This window comes from Nicotiana sylvestris, chromosome 2, assembly GCF_000393655.2.
Source record: "Nicotiana sylvestris chromosome 2, ASM39365v2, whole genome shotgun sequence".
Lineage (NCBI taxonomy): Eukaryota > Viridiplantae > Streptophyta > Magnoliopsida > Solanales > Solanaceae > Nicotiana > Nicotiana sylvestris.
Window position 1 is genome coordinate 180,504,321 of NC_091058.1, and position 17,671 is coordinate 180,521,991.

Consider the following 17,671-nt stretch of genomic DNA (forward strand, 5'->3'; position numbering starts at 1 on the left):
TTAGAAGAAGTTCTAAAAATCCTAATTTTAGAAGAAGGTGAAAACACTTTGAAATCGATGATTCTTGTAAAGAGTTACAAGGAGAGTATAAAACATCAAAGAAACAGACTCAAATCGTTTAAGAATCGTACAGATTTAGGAGATGTAAGCAAAAATTAGGGTTTTAAAAGAAACCCAAGTAAAGATGAAAGAACCTGTCTAAAATCTCCAAGATCGTAACAAGTACAACAAGATTTTTCTTGAAATCATAATGAAGTAGCAAGAACAGACAAATAACAAACCCTATATGCAAGTTGGCATGGCCCAGTGTAATGACCCGGCCGGTCGTCTTAAGAATTTATGCCTCGATCCCTTATTAACTGCTTTTCCCGAGTATATTTCTGCTATTTTGATTTGCTGGGAAGTGAGATTTTGATCCGAGGGACGGAATGGAATTTCAAAAATTGAGGTAGCTCCGTAGTGTTGAATGAGACGTGTGTGCAAAATTTCAGGTCATTCGGATGAGGTTTGATAGACTTTTTGATCGAAAGTGTATTTCTAAAGTTTTGGAGTTCTTAGGCTTGAATCCGTCGTTGATTCATTATTTCGATGTTGTTTTAGGTGTTTTAAGGATTGATATAAGTTTAGACAGTGGTATTAGACTTGTTGGTGCCTTTGGTTGAGGTCCCGGGGGCCTCGGGATGATTTTGGATGGTTGACGGAAGGATTTTGGAGTTTGGAGTTGCAGCTTCAGCTGGTTTTTTGTCATAACCGCACCTATAGTTTGGGTCTCGCAGGTGTGGAGCTGCAGAAGTAGCGGACAAATGCAGAAGCAGAAAAGGGAGAAGCCAGCAGGGACCGCAGAAGCGGGAGCTTCTATGCAGAAGCGGCCCCGCATCTGCGAAGGGTTAACCATAGATGCGGAAGACGAGCTTAAGTGAGAAGTCGCAGATGCGACCATTATTTCGCAAAAGAGGGACCACAGATGTTGTAACAGCTGGGCAGAAATATGAAATTTCAAGGGTTTAGTTTCAAAAGTTCGAAATTCGATTTGGAGCTCGGGAGAGGGCGATTTTGGGAGGAAATTGAAGAGGAGATCAATGGGTAATAATTCTTTAACCTTTTCTAGTTATATTCCATCATTGTATAGGTAGTTCATCATTTAATTTCGGATTGGAGATGAAAATTGGGGAAAAGTTGGAAGAAAGTTCTTAGACCTAGAATTCGAATTTTGATTGGGAATTTGACTTAGATTTGGATAATTTTGGGATTCATGAACTCGTGAGAGTATGAGGATTCTGAAAATATAAATTTTACTCGATTTCGAGACGTGGGCCCGTGGGGCGTTTTGGTCATTTTACCTAATTTCGCGTATTAGCTTAGAATTTAATTGTAGAATCAGTTACTTGAAGTGTTATTTATATTATGCAATTGAATTGAATAGATTTGGGCTATTTGGAGTCGAGTACTCGTGGCAAGAACGTGGTCTCGGGTTGATTATTGAGCCGGTTCGAGGTAAGTGTCTTGTCTAACCTTGTGGGGGGGACCTTCCCCTTAGGATTTGGTATATTGATGTTTGAAATGCCTTGTACGTGAGGTGACGAGTGCATACATGATCTAATCATTGAAAATCTGGTTTTCTTTAAGTAATTTCAATTGTGTTCCTTTTCGTATTTTATTTTACTTGCAATTTAAACATGTTGTTAACTTAGAAAAATCATGTCTAATTGACTTAACAGTTTATTTGCTTAAACTGCCTTAATTGAATTATGTGAAGCATGCTAGATTAGAAGTACCTATTTACTTTATACAAAATTGAGCTTAATTGAGTATTCTTGTGTTGCTACTGTGTGTTTTACTTTGGGACTACGACACGGCATCCCGGGAGATCCCCTATACATATTTATGATTTGAACTGATGTGCGGGATACCGAGTGATCCTTGACATGTATATTGAGGATACTAAGGGATCTTTGGGATACCAAGAGATCCCTATCATATATTGAGGATATCGAGAGATCCTCGAGATACCAAGAGATCCCTAGCATATATTGATACTGAGAGATCCTCGGGATACTAAGAGATCCCTGGCATATATTGAGGGTACTAAGAGATCCTCGAGATACTGAGATATCCCCGGTTATTTCGTTGTGATTGTTTTTCCCTCTGTTTTAGTTATTGAATTCCTTGTTTTCATGTATTAAATTCTTAGTGTTAGTTCTCGACTGTACTGCTTATCTTATACTGTAATATCTTATATTTTTATTTTATCTTAGTGGAGCCCTGACCTTCCTCATCACTACCCGACCGAGGTTAGGCTTGACACTTACTTAGTACCGCTGTGGTGTACTCATGCCCTTTCTGTGCATGTTTTTCATGTGCAGATCCAGGTACCTTGACTCAGACTTACCATCCTTGAGGAGAGGCGACCCTTCAAAGACTTTGATGTATATCTGCTGCGTCCGCAGACCGAGGAGTCTCTCTCTATTCTCTCTTGTAGTTACAACCCTTTTGTATTTACTTATTTTAGAAAATTCTGGAGTTAGAGCACTATGTAATATCCTTAGCTTGTGATTCATGTGTTTTTAGGTTTTGGGAGAGATATCTATTGGATTTGAGAGTTATATATTATATGCCGAGCGGCACTTTTAAAACGTTGTTTTATTACATTATTTTTGTTTTAAATTGCATTCTTCCACAAATTGGTTTATCTTCTACGTTTTAGGGTTACCTAGTTGTAGAGACTAGGTGCCGTCACGATAGTTCACGGAGGGTGAATCGGGGTCGTGAAAAGTTGATATTAGAGCTCTAGGTTTATAAGAGTCATGGATCACAAGACGGTTTATTAGAGTCTTGATGATCGGTACGGAGACGTCTGTACTTATCTATGAGAGGCTATGTAACCATTAGGAAAAATTCCACTTCATTTAATTTCCTTGTCGTGCGAGATTTTGATATCACAATTTTAAACTTCTGTCTTCTATTCTTTCACAGATGGTGAGGACACGCGCTACCCGAGATCATCAAGTAACTGCACGCCCCTACTATAGCCGTCAGAGGCCGGGGCCTGGGTAGAGGCCGATGACGCACATGTGGTGCAGCTAGAGCACTTGCACGAGCTGCCGTCGAGGTACCACCAACAGTTCCAGCTGGAGTCCAGGCACCTAATACGTCTACTGCTACCACTACTCTAGCTCTTCAGGAGACTCTGGCACAGTTCATGAGCATGCACACCACTTTGGCTCAGGAAGGGTTGCTTTCCCTTGCTGTAGCTACGTCTCAGGCCAGGGGAGGAGCACAGACTCCCACCACCCGCACTCATGAGTAGCGAGTGCATGTTGAGTAGGTCCATGAGATTATTCTTGTATAGCTTGTAGTCTGAGATCATCCTGAGGACAGGGCAGCGGCTTCCGAGGATGAGCAGTTGAGGCTTGAGAGGTTCAAGAAGTACAAGCCTCCTGTATTCAGTGGTCTAGCATCAGATGATGCTCTGAAATTTCTAGATGAGTGTTACCACATTCTCCGTACCATGGGTATATCAGGATCAAGCGGGGTTTCCTTCACTACTTTTCAGCTTCGAGGGGTCGCCTATGAGTGGTGGCGCACCTATGAGTTAGATAGTCCGGATGAGGCTACTTCACTGACTTGGACTTAGTTTTCAGATCTGTTCCTGAGAGAGTATGTTCCTCAAAGTCTTAGGGACGCATGTGGCACCGAGTTTGAGTATTTGCGCTAGGGTGCTATGACTGTCTCAGAGTATGCTATCCGTTACACTAGTTTGACTAGACATGCCCCGGCCTTGGTTTCTACTGTTCGCGAGAGGGTTCGCCGGTTTATTGAGGGCCTTATTCTGAGCATCAAGTCTAGCATGGATCGTGAGTTGGAGATGGATATTTCTTATCAGCAGGTGGTGAGCATTGCTAGGAGGATTGAAGGTATGCATGCTAGGGAGAGAGAGGAGAGGGAGGCCAAGAGGTCTCGAGAGTCAGGACATTTCTTTGGTGCCTGTGCCCCAGCAACAGGTCGTCATGGTAGGGGTTATATTAGTTGCCTTGTCCATTCAGCTCTTCCAGCAGCCAACGGTATTCCAGCTCCTCCTAGACCTCAGAAGCCTTATTATGCACCTCCGGTATCTAGCGTGCCTCCTGCGCAGGGTGCTTTCAGAGGTCAGTCCAGCAGACCTGGCCCAAGCCAATCACAGCCACCACGTCCTCCCAAAGCTTGCTTTGAGTGTGGTGACACACTCCATGTGGTGAGGTATTGCCCTAGACATGGGAGGAGTGCACCTCCACAGACTTCTCAGCCACAGCATGCCCCACAGAGTTCTCAGGCTATGGTTACAGCTCCAGTTGCTACCCCACCTACTCAGCCAGCCAGAGGTGGAGGTCGGGGAGGTAGAGGTCGCCTTAGAGGTAGAGGCCAGGCCAGATACTATTCCCTTCCTGCCCGTACTGAGGCTGTTGCCTCCGATTCTGTTATCATAGGTATTATATTGGTCTGTCACAGAGATGCATCGGTTCTATTCAATCTAGGCTCCACTTACTCTAATGTGTCTTCTTATTTTTCTCTGCATTTGGGTGTATCTCGGGATTGTTTGAGTTCCCTTGTTTATGTTTCTACTCCTATGGGAGATTCTCTTATTGTGGACCATATTTATTTGTCGTGTTTGGTTGCTCTTAGTGATTTTGAGACCAGAGCCGATTTATTATTGCTCAGCATGGTAGATTTTGATATTATCTTGGGCATGGACTAGTTGTCACCCCATTATGCTATTATTGTCTATCATGCCAAAACCATGATGCTGGCTATGCAAGGTGTACCGCGTGTTGAGTGGAGGGGTACTTTAGATTACACTCCTAGTAGAGTTATTTCTTTTCTTAAAGCTTAGTGTATGGTTGAGAAAGGGTGTGACGCATATTTAGCCTATGTGAGAGATATTAGTATTGATACCCCTTCGGTTGATTCAGTTCCAGTAGTACGGGATTTTTCTGAGGTGTTTCCAGTTGATCTTCCAAGCATGCCACCTGATAGAGATATTGATTTTGGCATTGATCTGTTGCCGGGCACTTAGCCCATTTTTATTCCTCCGTATTGTATGCCTCCTCTCGAGTTGAAGGATCAGTTACAGGAATTGCTTGATAAGGGTTTTATTCGGCCCAGTGTATCGCCTTGGGGTGCTCCTATCTTGTTTGTGAAGAAAAAAGATGGTTATATGCGTATGTGTATTGATTATCGCTAGTTGAACAAAGTTACAGTTAAGAACCGTTATCCTTTGCCTCGTATTAATGATCTGTTTGACCAGCTTCAGGGCGCACGAGTGTTTTCTAATATTGACTTACCCTTAGGTTAACATTAGTTGAAGATTCGGGAGCCAGATATCCCGAAGACTGCTTTCAGGACTCGGTATGGTGATTACACGTTCCTTGTTATGTCATTTGGGCTGACCAATGCCCCAACAGCCTTTATGCATTTGATGCACAGTGTGTTCCGGCCGTATCTTGATTCGCTCGTCATTGTATTTATTGATGATATTCCGGTCAATTTCCGGAGTCGGGAAGATCATGAGTAACACCTTAGGACTGTGCTTAGACTCTGAGAGAGCAGAAGTTATATGCTATGTTCTCGAAATATGAGTTTTGGTTGGATTCAGTGTCATTCCTAGGCCACGTGGTGTCGAGTGAGGGTATTTAGGTGGATCCTAAGAAAATAGAGGTTGTGCATAGTTGGCCCAGACCATCCTCAACTACAGAGATCCGCAATTTCCTTGGCTTGGCAGGTAACTACCGCTGTTTTGTTGAGGGGTTTTCAACGATTGCAGCCCCTATGACCAGACTGACCCAGAAGGGTGCTCCGTTCTAGTGGACGGAGGAGTGTGAGGTGAGCTTTCAGAAGCTCAAGACACCTTTGACTACAGCCCCAATTTTGATACTGCCTACAGGTTCGGAGTCTTATACGGTCTACTGTGATGTCTCTAGGATTGGCCTCGGAGCGGTGTTGATGCAGGACGGTAGGATGATTGCCTATGCGTCCAAACAGTTGAAGGTACATGAGAAGAATTACCCTATCCACGACCTTGAGTTAGTTTCCATTGTTCACGCCCTGAAGATCTGGCATCATTACTTATACGGGGTTCCTTGTGAGATTTATACTGACCATCGGAGCTTGCAGCACCTGTTCAAGCAAAAGGATCTAAATTTCCGCCAGAGGATGTGGTTAGAGTTGCTGAAGGACTATGCTATCACTATTTTGTATCACTGGGGCAAGGCCAATGTGGTGGCCGATGCTTTGATCATCGGGCAGAGAGTTTGAGGAGTTTGGCTTATTTACCAGCATCAGAGAGCCCTAAGGCGATAGATTTTTAGGCCTTAGCCAGCCAGTTTGTTAGATTGGATCTTTTAGAGCCTAGTCGGGTTCTAGCTTGCGTGGTTTCTCGGTCTTCCTTATTTGATCGTATTAGGGAGCGTCAGTATGATGACCATCATTTGCTTGTCCTCAAGGACAAGGTTCAGCACGGTGATGTCAGAGATGTGACTATTGGTGATGATGGAGTAATGAGGATGCAGGGTCAGATTTGTCTACCCAATGTTGATGGGCTTCAGGAGTTGATTATGGAGGAGGCCCACAGTTCGCGGTATTCCATTTATCCGGGTTCCGCGAAGATTTATTAATATTTGAGGCAGCACTATTGGTGGAGGCGGATGACGAAAGATATAGTAGGATTTGTGGCTCGGTGCCTCAATTGTCAGCAAGTGAAGTATGAGCACTAGAGACCTGGTGGATTGCTTAAGCAGATAGAGATTTCGGAGCAGAAGTGGGAGCGGATCACCATGGACTTTGTAGTTGGGCTCCCACAAACTTTGAGAAAGTTTGACGCTATTTGGGTGATTGTGGATCGGCTAACCAAGTTCGCTCACTTTATTCCTGTATGTACTACTTATTCTTTGGATCAGTTGGCGGAGATTTACATTCGGGAGATTATACGTATGCATGTTATTCCAGTGTCCATCATTTCAGATAGGGGTACTCAGTTCACATCACGGTTCTGGAGAGCCGTTCAACATGAGTTGGGTACTCGGGTAGAGTTGAGTACAACATTTCACCCTCAGATGGACGGACAGTCCGAGCTCACTATTCAGATTCTTTAGGATATGCTCTGTGCGTGTGTGATTGAGTTTGGAGGGTTCTGGGATCAATTCTTACCATTGGCGGAGTTTTCTTACAACAACAACTATCAGTCCAGCATTCAGATGGCACTGTATGAGGCTTTATATGGTAGACGGTGTAGATCCCCGGTGGGTTGGTTTAAGCCGGGTGAGGCCAGATTATTGGGCACATACTTGGTTCAGGATGCTTTGGAGAAGATCAAGGTGATTCAGGATAGACTCTGTACAGCCAGTCCAGACAGAAGACTTACGCGGACCGGAAGGTTCGTGATATTTCCTATATGGTTGGAGAGCGGGTTCTACTTCGGGTTTTACCTATGAAGGGCGTTATGAGATTTGGGAATGTCACGCCCCAACCTCAGGAGGCGCGACCGACGCTCAATCGAGTAAACTCAACTGAGCAAACCTTATCAAACACTTCCTACCCTACTCGATACGTATAAGGAAACCATGCTTTCATTCATTTGCTTAGACGAGGAAAGATAGTGCATTCTACAAGGTTAGTTAATTTTAAATCACAACATTAATCCGTAATTAAGTTCCCAAGATTACATACAATTACACTTTAGCAAAACGAGAATTTGAATTACATCATAGTTCGTAGACCCATCCAACACCCGTACATAACCCACACATATGTCTACGGAGCCTCTAAGGATACCCAAGACAGCGTAACAACGCCGGTGACAAGGCCCCGGCAATACCTCAAAAGAGACATCTATAACAAAAGGCATTTCACAAATCCCCTTGAAGGAGGAAGGGGCTCATCAAGAGTTTGAGAAGAGGATGCTCCGCTACACACGATCGGCACTATCCGCTATGGAGCCACCTACATTCATTTAAAAAATGTGGGGCCCCGGCAAAAGGGACGTTAGCGCCATCGAATAGCACTAGTACGTATAACTAAACATCATCAAATTAGAAAGAACTTTCATACAAGAATGAGAATCACAAGTATAACTCAAAACTTTAAACGATCACCACATTATCAAATAATAGAATCATACAACTTTCACATCATTTTTCCATAGCTTTTAGTTTGGGGAATTTCACACTATTCATTATTTGTTCATAATACCACCGCTATCTTGAGCGGAGTCCGATCTCGACCCAATCGGCTAGGTTGCCTCATTTGAGACATATGCTTCAATCACAATCTCATTTACCTTCTTTCCCAGAATTCATTCTCAATACCTTTCCAATACAACCGCTATCTTGAGCGGAGTCCGATCTCGACCCGATCGGCTAGGTCGCCTCATCAAGGCATTGTTCCCTTCTCATAAATCAATTCATTTCTTATATATCATTTCATAGGCACTTGGGGCCAGGACTTATCAAATCATTCTTGGCACTAGGCCGCCTTTTACATCGTTCCCAATTTTCAATATTAGCTATACCAGTTAGGACAGTAGGTGCACACAAGAGCAATTTAAATTGTAAACATAGATAAGATTTCACATAGATAGCACAATATATTCAGCCGCAATCTCGATTTAGGGTCTAAACATTTCAATACATAATTCATACCTTTGCCCTTTTCAAGTTGTCAAGATAGCACGTTGATCATGTTGAGACACATTTTTCACACATAAGATTACAACACCAATTCATGTAAAATAACAAGCAATGCAACAATTCAAATTTAATCTTACCATGTTCATACAATCACCGATGAAGCTCAATTTCTAAAAGACGGGGTTTTAGCCATACATACCTCAACCGAGCTTTCCTTAATCCTATAATGTTCCGTAATGTTCGCACTTCAATCTATTTAAGCAATATAGCACAATTTAACTCATAATCAAGAAAAGATCATAATCTAAGCTCTCTTGAGCATTTTACCGAGCAATTAGTGTTCATTAAGGCCTTATGGTTCTTTTATGCAAGATTACACTAGCCCATTACCCATGCCTCTTCTTTTATAATTCCTCCTACTCTTCAAGAACATATGCAAGAAATGCAAACCCCCCTTACCCCCATGAATTACCTCACTAATGACCCTTTGAAGCTATGTGTAAAAATGAGAGCTGAGGTGATGAAGTCTTACCTCTTGGGATGAGGGTTTAGGTCCCTCACTTGATTATCTTCAATGATTTACCAAGGATCCATGGAGTAATTTGATGGGAAGCACTTCCCTCTCTAAGACCCCCCCTCTCTCTAAAAGCATCAGGAAATATACTCAAAATGAGTTATAATACCGAATATATCGATAAGGGGTCGGGTTTAAAATTTAGAAAATTGGAGCCCCGAGACAGGCCTGCGATGGCATTTGCGATCGCAAAGTGGAAATGTGGCCCACAGAATGGACTGCAAAAGTGCTCCCAACATTTTGAACACACTGCCTGGGTATACGGCAGAAATGCGGTTCGTATACCCATTCTGTGGTCGCATAATGCACCGCAGAACTACCCCTTACAAAGTCCCAAGGGAAATGTGCGACGACTATGCGGTCCGCATATTGGTTATGAGATCGCATACTTGACCGCATAGTTAACCTCAAATTTGTCCAACACACTGACTCACTTTGTGGAGATTATGCGGTCCACATGCCTGATATGCGACCGCATTCTCGACCGCAGAATCGCATGTTCTGGAAAACATTTTTCTTGACTTTTTATATCATAGATCAGTCCAACTTGCTCGCCGCAAAGAATTTTACGCATCTCTAACACATGATCCTAACTCGGCACAACGGGATTCAGGGTTCTGAGTAGGAAATTCATGGGGCCTTACATCCTCCCCCACTTAAGATTATTCATCCTTGAATGAGGATCAAGGTTCACTTATTAACAATCTTAGTGAAATCTTGTGTTCTTTATAACCTGAAATATGTTGCCAGTCCCCCAAATTTAGCTAACTCCCTATATTTCCGAAAATTTCGCCAGAGTTTCCTTTGTATCTAGGCCTTATCCACCTGTCAGAGAGCCCCAGAACATATCCTAGCAGCATAACCATATTTCATAAACGTAACATAACTTGTACAATCATCAACCATGGCCGTATAGGCAACATTTTACCAAAAAAAGGACAGTTTTACATAGATCAAGTCTAAAGATAAGAGTTCATAGGAGCTAAATGCATAAAAGCTATTACATGACTACTCAAACAAATGTGGATACTTCATTTTCATTTCATCCTCGGCTTCCCAAGTGGCTTCCTCAACTTGCTGGTTCCGCCATAATACTTTCACGGATGCAATTTCCTTGTTTCTCAATTTCCGAACCTGCCTATCAAGAATGGCAACTGGAACTTCTTCATATGACATTTCTTCATTTACCTCAATAGTTTCAACTGGCACAATAGTGGACGGATCTCCCACTACCTTCCTCAACATGGACATATGAAAGACCGGGTGTACTAATGACATTTCGGGTGGTAGCTCGAGCTTGTATGCCACCTGACCAATCCTCTGAATGATTCTGTATGGTCCTACATACCTCGAACTCAATTTTCCCTTCTTTCCAAATCGCATGATACACTTCATAGGGGAAACCTTCAAAATACCCAATCATCTTCTTTGAACTCCAAATATTTGCGATGAACATCCGAGTAAGACTTTTGGCAAGTCTGAGCAGTTTTCAACCTCTCCTTAATAATCTAGACTTTCTCCATCGCCTGATGCACGAGGTACGGCCCTATCATTTCCGCTTCTTCGACCTTGAACCACCTAATGGGAGACCTACATCTCCTACCATACAGTGCCTCGAATGGTGACATTTGGATACTAGCATGGAAGCTGTTGTTGTAAGCAAACTCTATGAGTGGCAAATGGTCATCCCAACTACCCTTGAAATTAAGAGTACAAGCGCGCAACATGTCTTCAAGCGTCTGAATAGTCCGCTCTGCTTGACCATCGATTTGTGGATAAAAAGTTGTGCTAAAATTTACCTGTGTACCCAAACCTTGCTGAAACATCTTCCAAAAGTTGGCTGTGAACTGTGCCCCTTGATCTGAAATGATTGAGACTGGAGTGCCATGCAACATAACTATTTCTCTGATATACAACTGAGCATACCGTTCCGCTGTGTTAGTAGATTTTACTGGCAAGAAGTGCGCTGACTTTGTGAGTCGATCAACAATCACCCAAATTGAGTCGAACTTGCACGGAGTGCATGGTAACCCTACCACAAAATCCATGTTGATCATCTCCCATTTCCACATCGAAATTTCTATGCTTTGAGCCAATCCACTGGGCCTTTGGTGTTCGGCCTTTACTTGCTGACAATTCAGACATTTTGCCACAAAGTCCACCACATCTTTCTTCATGTTATTCCACCAATAAATTTCTTTGAGATCATGATACATTTTCGTGGAACTTGGGTGCATGGAATACCTAGAAGTGTGAGCTTCTGCCATGATCCTTTCCCGAAGACTGTCAATATCAGGAACACATAGGTGGTCTTGGTACTGCAGGGTACCATCATTCATGCCAAAGGAAAAAGCTATGGTTTTGTGTTTGAGAATCCCCTCTTTCTATTGGGCTAACAACGGATCCACGAATTGCTTCTCTTTCACCTCTGCCACAAGTGATGATTCAGCCCTATTCTGCACAATTACCCCTCCTTCATTAGAGTCCTCAAGGCAAACTACCAAACTAGCCAACTGGTGAACCTCCCTAGCCAACGACCTCTGATGGGCCTCCGAATGAGCTAAACTTCCCATGGATTTTCGACTAAGTGCATCTGCCACAATATTAGCCTTTCCCGGGTGATAGAGAATATCAATGTCATAGTCCTTGAGTCACTCTAGCCATCTTCTTTTCCTCAGATTCAACTCTTTTTCCTTGAAAATATATTGAAGGCTCTTATGATCCGTAAATACATCCACATAGACCCTATACAAATAATTCGCCAAATCTTTAGCGCAAACACCACTGCTGCCAGTTCTAAGTCATGAGTTGGATAGTTCTTCTCATGATTCTTGAGTTGCCTAGAAGCATAGGCTATAACCTTGCCGTGTTGCATTAACACACACCCAAGACCGACTCTCGAAGCATCGCAATACACTACAAACCCCTCTGTACCCTCTGGCAGGGCTAACACCTGTGTTGTTGTCAATCTTGACTTCAATTTTTAGAAACTCTTTTCACAAGCATCAGACCACTGGGATTTAACTACTTTCTGCATCAATTTAGTCAATGGAGAGGCAAGAGTAGAAAACCCCTCCACAAACCTCCTGTAGTACCCAGCCAAGCCTAAGAAACTACGAATCTTAGTTGGAGTGGTAGGTCTAGGCCAATTCTTCACTGCTGCAATCTTTTGAGGATCGACTAGAACTCCTTCCCTGGAAATGACATGGCCCAAGAACACGACAGATTCAAGCCAGAATTCACATTTCGAAAATTTCGCATATAATTGATGTTGCTGAAGAGTCTGCAAAACTGCCCTGAGATGGGCAGCATGGTCCTCCCGACTTCAGGAATACATGAGGATATCATCAATAAACACTATAACAAAGGAGTCTAGAAAGGGATTGAAGGCTAGATTCATAAGATCTATGAAAGTTGTCGGGGCATTTGTTAGCCCAAAAGACATTACCATAAATTCAAAGTGCCCATTATTTTCTGGAAAACATTATTTCTTGACTTTTTATATCATAGATTGGTCCAAAAAGGTCCGAACCACATCGATTCGGGGTTCTGAGTAGGAAATTCATGGGGCCTTACAGGGAAGAAGGGAAAGTTGAGTCCGAGGTTTATTGGGCCTTTTGAGATATTGCGGCATGTTGGGGAGGTTCCTTATGAGCTTGGCTTACCTACCTTCTTGGTAGGAGTTCATCCGGTATTTCATGTCTTGATGCTCTGGAGGTATCACGGCGATCCGTTGCACGTGTTGGATTTCAATTTGGTCCAGTTGGACAAGGATCTATCTTATGTTGAGGAGCCAGTGACAATATTGGACATGCATGTTAGAAAGTTGAGGTCAAAGAGCATTGCATCGGTAAAGGTTCAGTGGCGGGGTCAGCCGGTCGAGGAGGTAACCTAGGAGACCGAGCAGGATATGCACAACCGTTACACTCATCTTTTTACTACTTCAGGTATGTCTCTATGCTCGTTCGAGGATGAACGAATGTTTAAGTGTAGGAGGATGTGATGACCCGACCGGTCGTCTTAAGAATTTACGCCCCGGTGCCTTATTAACTGCTTTCCCCGAGTTTATTTATGCTATTTTGATTTGCCGGGATGTTCCGTTTTGAATTTCGAAGAGTTTTGGGACACTTAGTCCCTAAATGAGAGTTTAAGTGTTGGAAAGTTAATCGTAGTTGGAGAAGTGTAAAGACGGCCTCAAAATGGAAATCTGATGGTTTCGTTAGCTCCGTTGGGTGATTTCGGGCTAAAGGGGCGTGTTCGGATTGTGTTTTGGAGGTCTATAACTAATTTAGGCTTGAAATACCGAAAGGTCACATTTTAAAGTTTCTGTTTCGATAGTTAGATTTTGGTCTGAGGGTCGGAATGAAATTCCGGAAGTTGGAGTAGCTCCATAGTGTTGAATGAGACGTGTGTGCAAAATTTCAGGTCATTCGGAAGAGGTTTGATAGACTTTTTGATCGAAAGCATATTTCTAGAGTTTTGGAGTTTATAGGCTTGAATCTGCGGTTGATTCGTCGTTTCGATGTTGTTTTAGGTGTTTTAAGGATTGGTATAAGTTTGGACAGTGGTATTAGACTTGTTGGTGCCTTTGGTTGAGGTCCCAAGGGCCTCGGGATGATTTCGGATGGTTGACGGAAGGATTTTGGAAGTTGGAGTTGTAGTTTCAGCTGGTTTTCTATCATAACCGCACCTGCGGTTTGGGTCCCACAGGTGCGGAGCCACAGAAGCGGCGGAGAGACGCATAAGCGGAAAAGGGAGAAGCCAGCAGAGACCGCAGAAGCGGGAGCTTCTCCGCAGAAGCAACCATGCATCTGTGAAGGGTTAACCGTATATGCGAAAGATGGGCTTAAGTGAGAATTCACAGATGCGACCATTGTTCCGCAAAAGCGTGACCGCTCAGGACCGCAGATGCGGTAATAGCCGGGCAGTAATATGAAATTTTGAGGGTTTAGTTTCAAAAGTTGGAAATTTTATTTGGAGCTTGGGAGAGCGCAATTTTTGGAGGAAATTGAAGAGGAGATCAGTGGGTAACAATTCTTTAACCCTTTCTAGTTATAATCCATCAATCTATAGTTAGTTCATCATTTAATTTCGGATTGGAGATGAAAATTGGGGAAAAGTTGGAAGAAAGTTCTTAGACCTAGAATTTGAGTTTTGATTGAGAATTTGACCTTATATTTGGATAATTTTGGTGTGCATGAAATCGTGAGAGTATGAGGAGTCTGAAAAAATAAATTTTACCCACTTCCGAGACGTGGGACCAAGGGCCATTTTTGTCATTTTACCTAATTTCGCGTATTAGCTTAGAATTTAATTTTAGAATCAGCTACTTGAAGTGTTATTTATATTATGCAATTTAATTGAATAGATTTGGGCCATTTGGAGTCGAGTACTCGTGGCAACAACGTGGTCTCGGGTTGATTATTGAGCCAGTTCGAGGTAAGTGGCTTGTCTAACCTTGTGGGGGGGGGGGGCACCTTCCCCTTAGGATTTGGTATATTGATGTTTGAAATGCCTTATACGTGAGGTGACGAGTGCGTACTTGAGCTAATTGTTGAAAATCCGGTTTTCTTTAAGTAATTTCAATTGTGTTCCTTTTCCTGTTTCATTTTACTTACAATTTAAACCTGTTGTTAACTTAGAAAAAGCATGTCTAATTGACTTAACTATTTATTTGCTTAAACTGCCTTAATTGAATTATGTGAAGCATGTTAGATTACAAGTACCTATTTACTTGATACGAAATTGAGCTTAATTGAGTATTCTTGTGTTGCTGCTGTGTGTTTCACTTTGGGACTACGGGACGACATCCCGGGAGATCCCCTATACATATTTATGATTTGAACTGAGGTGCGGGATACTGAGACATCCCTGGCATGTATATTGAGGAAATTAAGGGATCCTCGGGATACCAAGAGATCCCTACCATATATTGAGGATACCGAGAGATCCCCGGTTATTTCCTTGTGATTGTTTTTGCCTCTGTTTCAGTTATTGAATTCCTTGTTTTCCTGTATTAAATTCTTAGTCTTAGTTTTCGACTGTATTGCTTATCTTATACTGTCATATCTTATATTTTTATTTTATCTTAGTAGGACCCTGACCTTCCTCGTCACTACCCGACCATGGTTAGGCTTGGCACTTACTGAGTACCGCTGTGGTGTACTCATGCCCTTTCTGTGCATGTTTTTCATGTGCAGATCCAGGTACCTTGCCTCACACTTATCATCCTTGAGGCTAGGCGACCCTTCGGAGACTTCGAGGTATATCTACCGCATCCGCAGACCGAAGAGTCTCTCTATATTCTCTCTTGTAGTTACAGCCCTTCTGTATTTACTTGTTTTAGACTATTCTGGAGTTAGAGCAATATGTAATATCCTTAGATTGTGATTCACGGGTTTCCGGGTTTTGGGAGAGATATATATTGGATTTGAGAGTTATATTTTGTATGTCGAGCGGCATTTTTAATATGCTATTATATTACATTATTTCTATTTTAAATTGCATTCTTCCGCAAATTGATTTATTTTTCGCGTTTTAAGCTTACCTAGTCGTAGAAACTAGGTGCCGTCACGATGGTTCATGGAGGGCGAACCGGGGTCGTGACACCCATGGCCCTTGAAGGCCTCAGAGAAGGCGAGCATGGCAATAGAGGAGCCATTGGAGGCTTAGGATTTGAAGGGAGGTCACCGGAGAAGACCGGAGAAGGGAGTCGGCGGTTGAAGGAGCAAGGGTTAGGTTGAGGGGTTGAGAGGGGAGAGGAGATGAGAGAATACAGAGGCAGCGGATTTGAAAAATGATATAGGGTTAGGGGGTCGTTTGGGATAAAAAAGGAAGGAAGTCATGAGGGCCATTGATCTTTTAGATCAATTGCCATGATTTAAAGGGTCTTGGGTCAGATAGCCGGGTTTAGGGTTTGGGTCGGGTATTTTGGTTAGAAATTGTGCTGGGGTTGGGTTTAAATTGGGCTGAAATTGAAAGGCCAATCTGGCTATATTTTAAATAGCCAATTTCCCCTAAATAATTTATAATAAATAATAAATAATTTATTGAAAATAATTTTGTGTACTAAAAAGATTAAAAATATATATTTAATATTTTAAAAATATAGAAGGTCGATTTTATGCATATAAATGTAATTATTCATTAATGGGGCTAATATTGCAATTATATGCAATTTAGTTTTAAAAATACCAAATGCAATTATAAAAATGCATAAAAAATATTTTAACCACATTTTGGCATAAATATAGAAATTAAAGGACTAAATTACCACAACAATAATTTGGGGGATAATTATTGGGGATTTTATGAATAAAAGTGAAGGAAATAAATATTTTTAAATCCTTAAAATTATGGAAAAATTATAAAAACCTTGTGCATGCTTATATATGAATATATATGTGATTTTGAAGGTATTTATGCATATATAAAAAAATAGAGGGAAAATTGGGTATCAACAACCGCCCCTCTTTATCCAGGAAGGATGAAAGAGTTTTCGGGTAAAGAAATGATGACCAATTTTGACCGCATGGGATGTTTTGAAAAATAGAGGCTGGACTCTTGTTTTCTAGTTGCCTACATATCCCTGGTTTTATAGGAATCAAGCAATGGCTAGTTCGGTATTCATCTGCGGAGTATGCTGATAAAATTATTGCAAGAACGAACACATGATGCAGAAACGGCTATGGTGAGCGGTTAAAGCTCGGGATGGTTGGGGGAACTGGAGTGAGATCTCTCCTGCTAGGATAGCGGTTGCTCACTAGTTACATGCAGATAAAAGATGCTACAAACGTATTTGCGAAAATTTAAACATGATGCAGATTCCCTTTGGACCATGAAGGTTGTCTTTGGATGGTTAAAAATGACGTCCTTAGACCATGGCGTCCTGGTCCATGAATTGTTTAGTAAGGGATTCGCAGGCCATGAAATGATGTTCTCGGGCCATGATAATGGTGCCTCCGAACCATGACGCCTTTGAATAATGATATGCAAGTTTGAGAGATCCTCAGGCCATGGGATGGTGTCTTCCAGCTATGAGGATGATGCCTTCAGATTATGACGCCTTTGTATAGATTGGCGATATTTCAGCCCATGATGTGCAATAGTCATGACGTTATCAAGACAATGATTAGTCTTATGAAATGGAGGGCAGAGCTTAGCCCGATTAGAAAGCAAATAGATAGTAAAATAGAGCAATATCTTGTGCAAAAAGGGACAGTTCTTAGTCCCAGGAAAATGTGGAGGCAAGGACTAGCTTTATGCAAATAGGGAGGCACGGATTAGCCTCATGCAATATGGAGTCAAGGATTAGACTCATACACGTATGGAGGCAAGGATTAGCCTCATGCCAATTGGGAGGCCGGGATTAGCCTCATGCAAATGTGAAGGCAAGGATTAGCCTCATGCAGATATAAAGGAAGGGATTAGCCTCATGCAA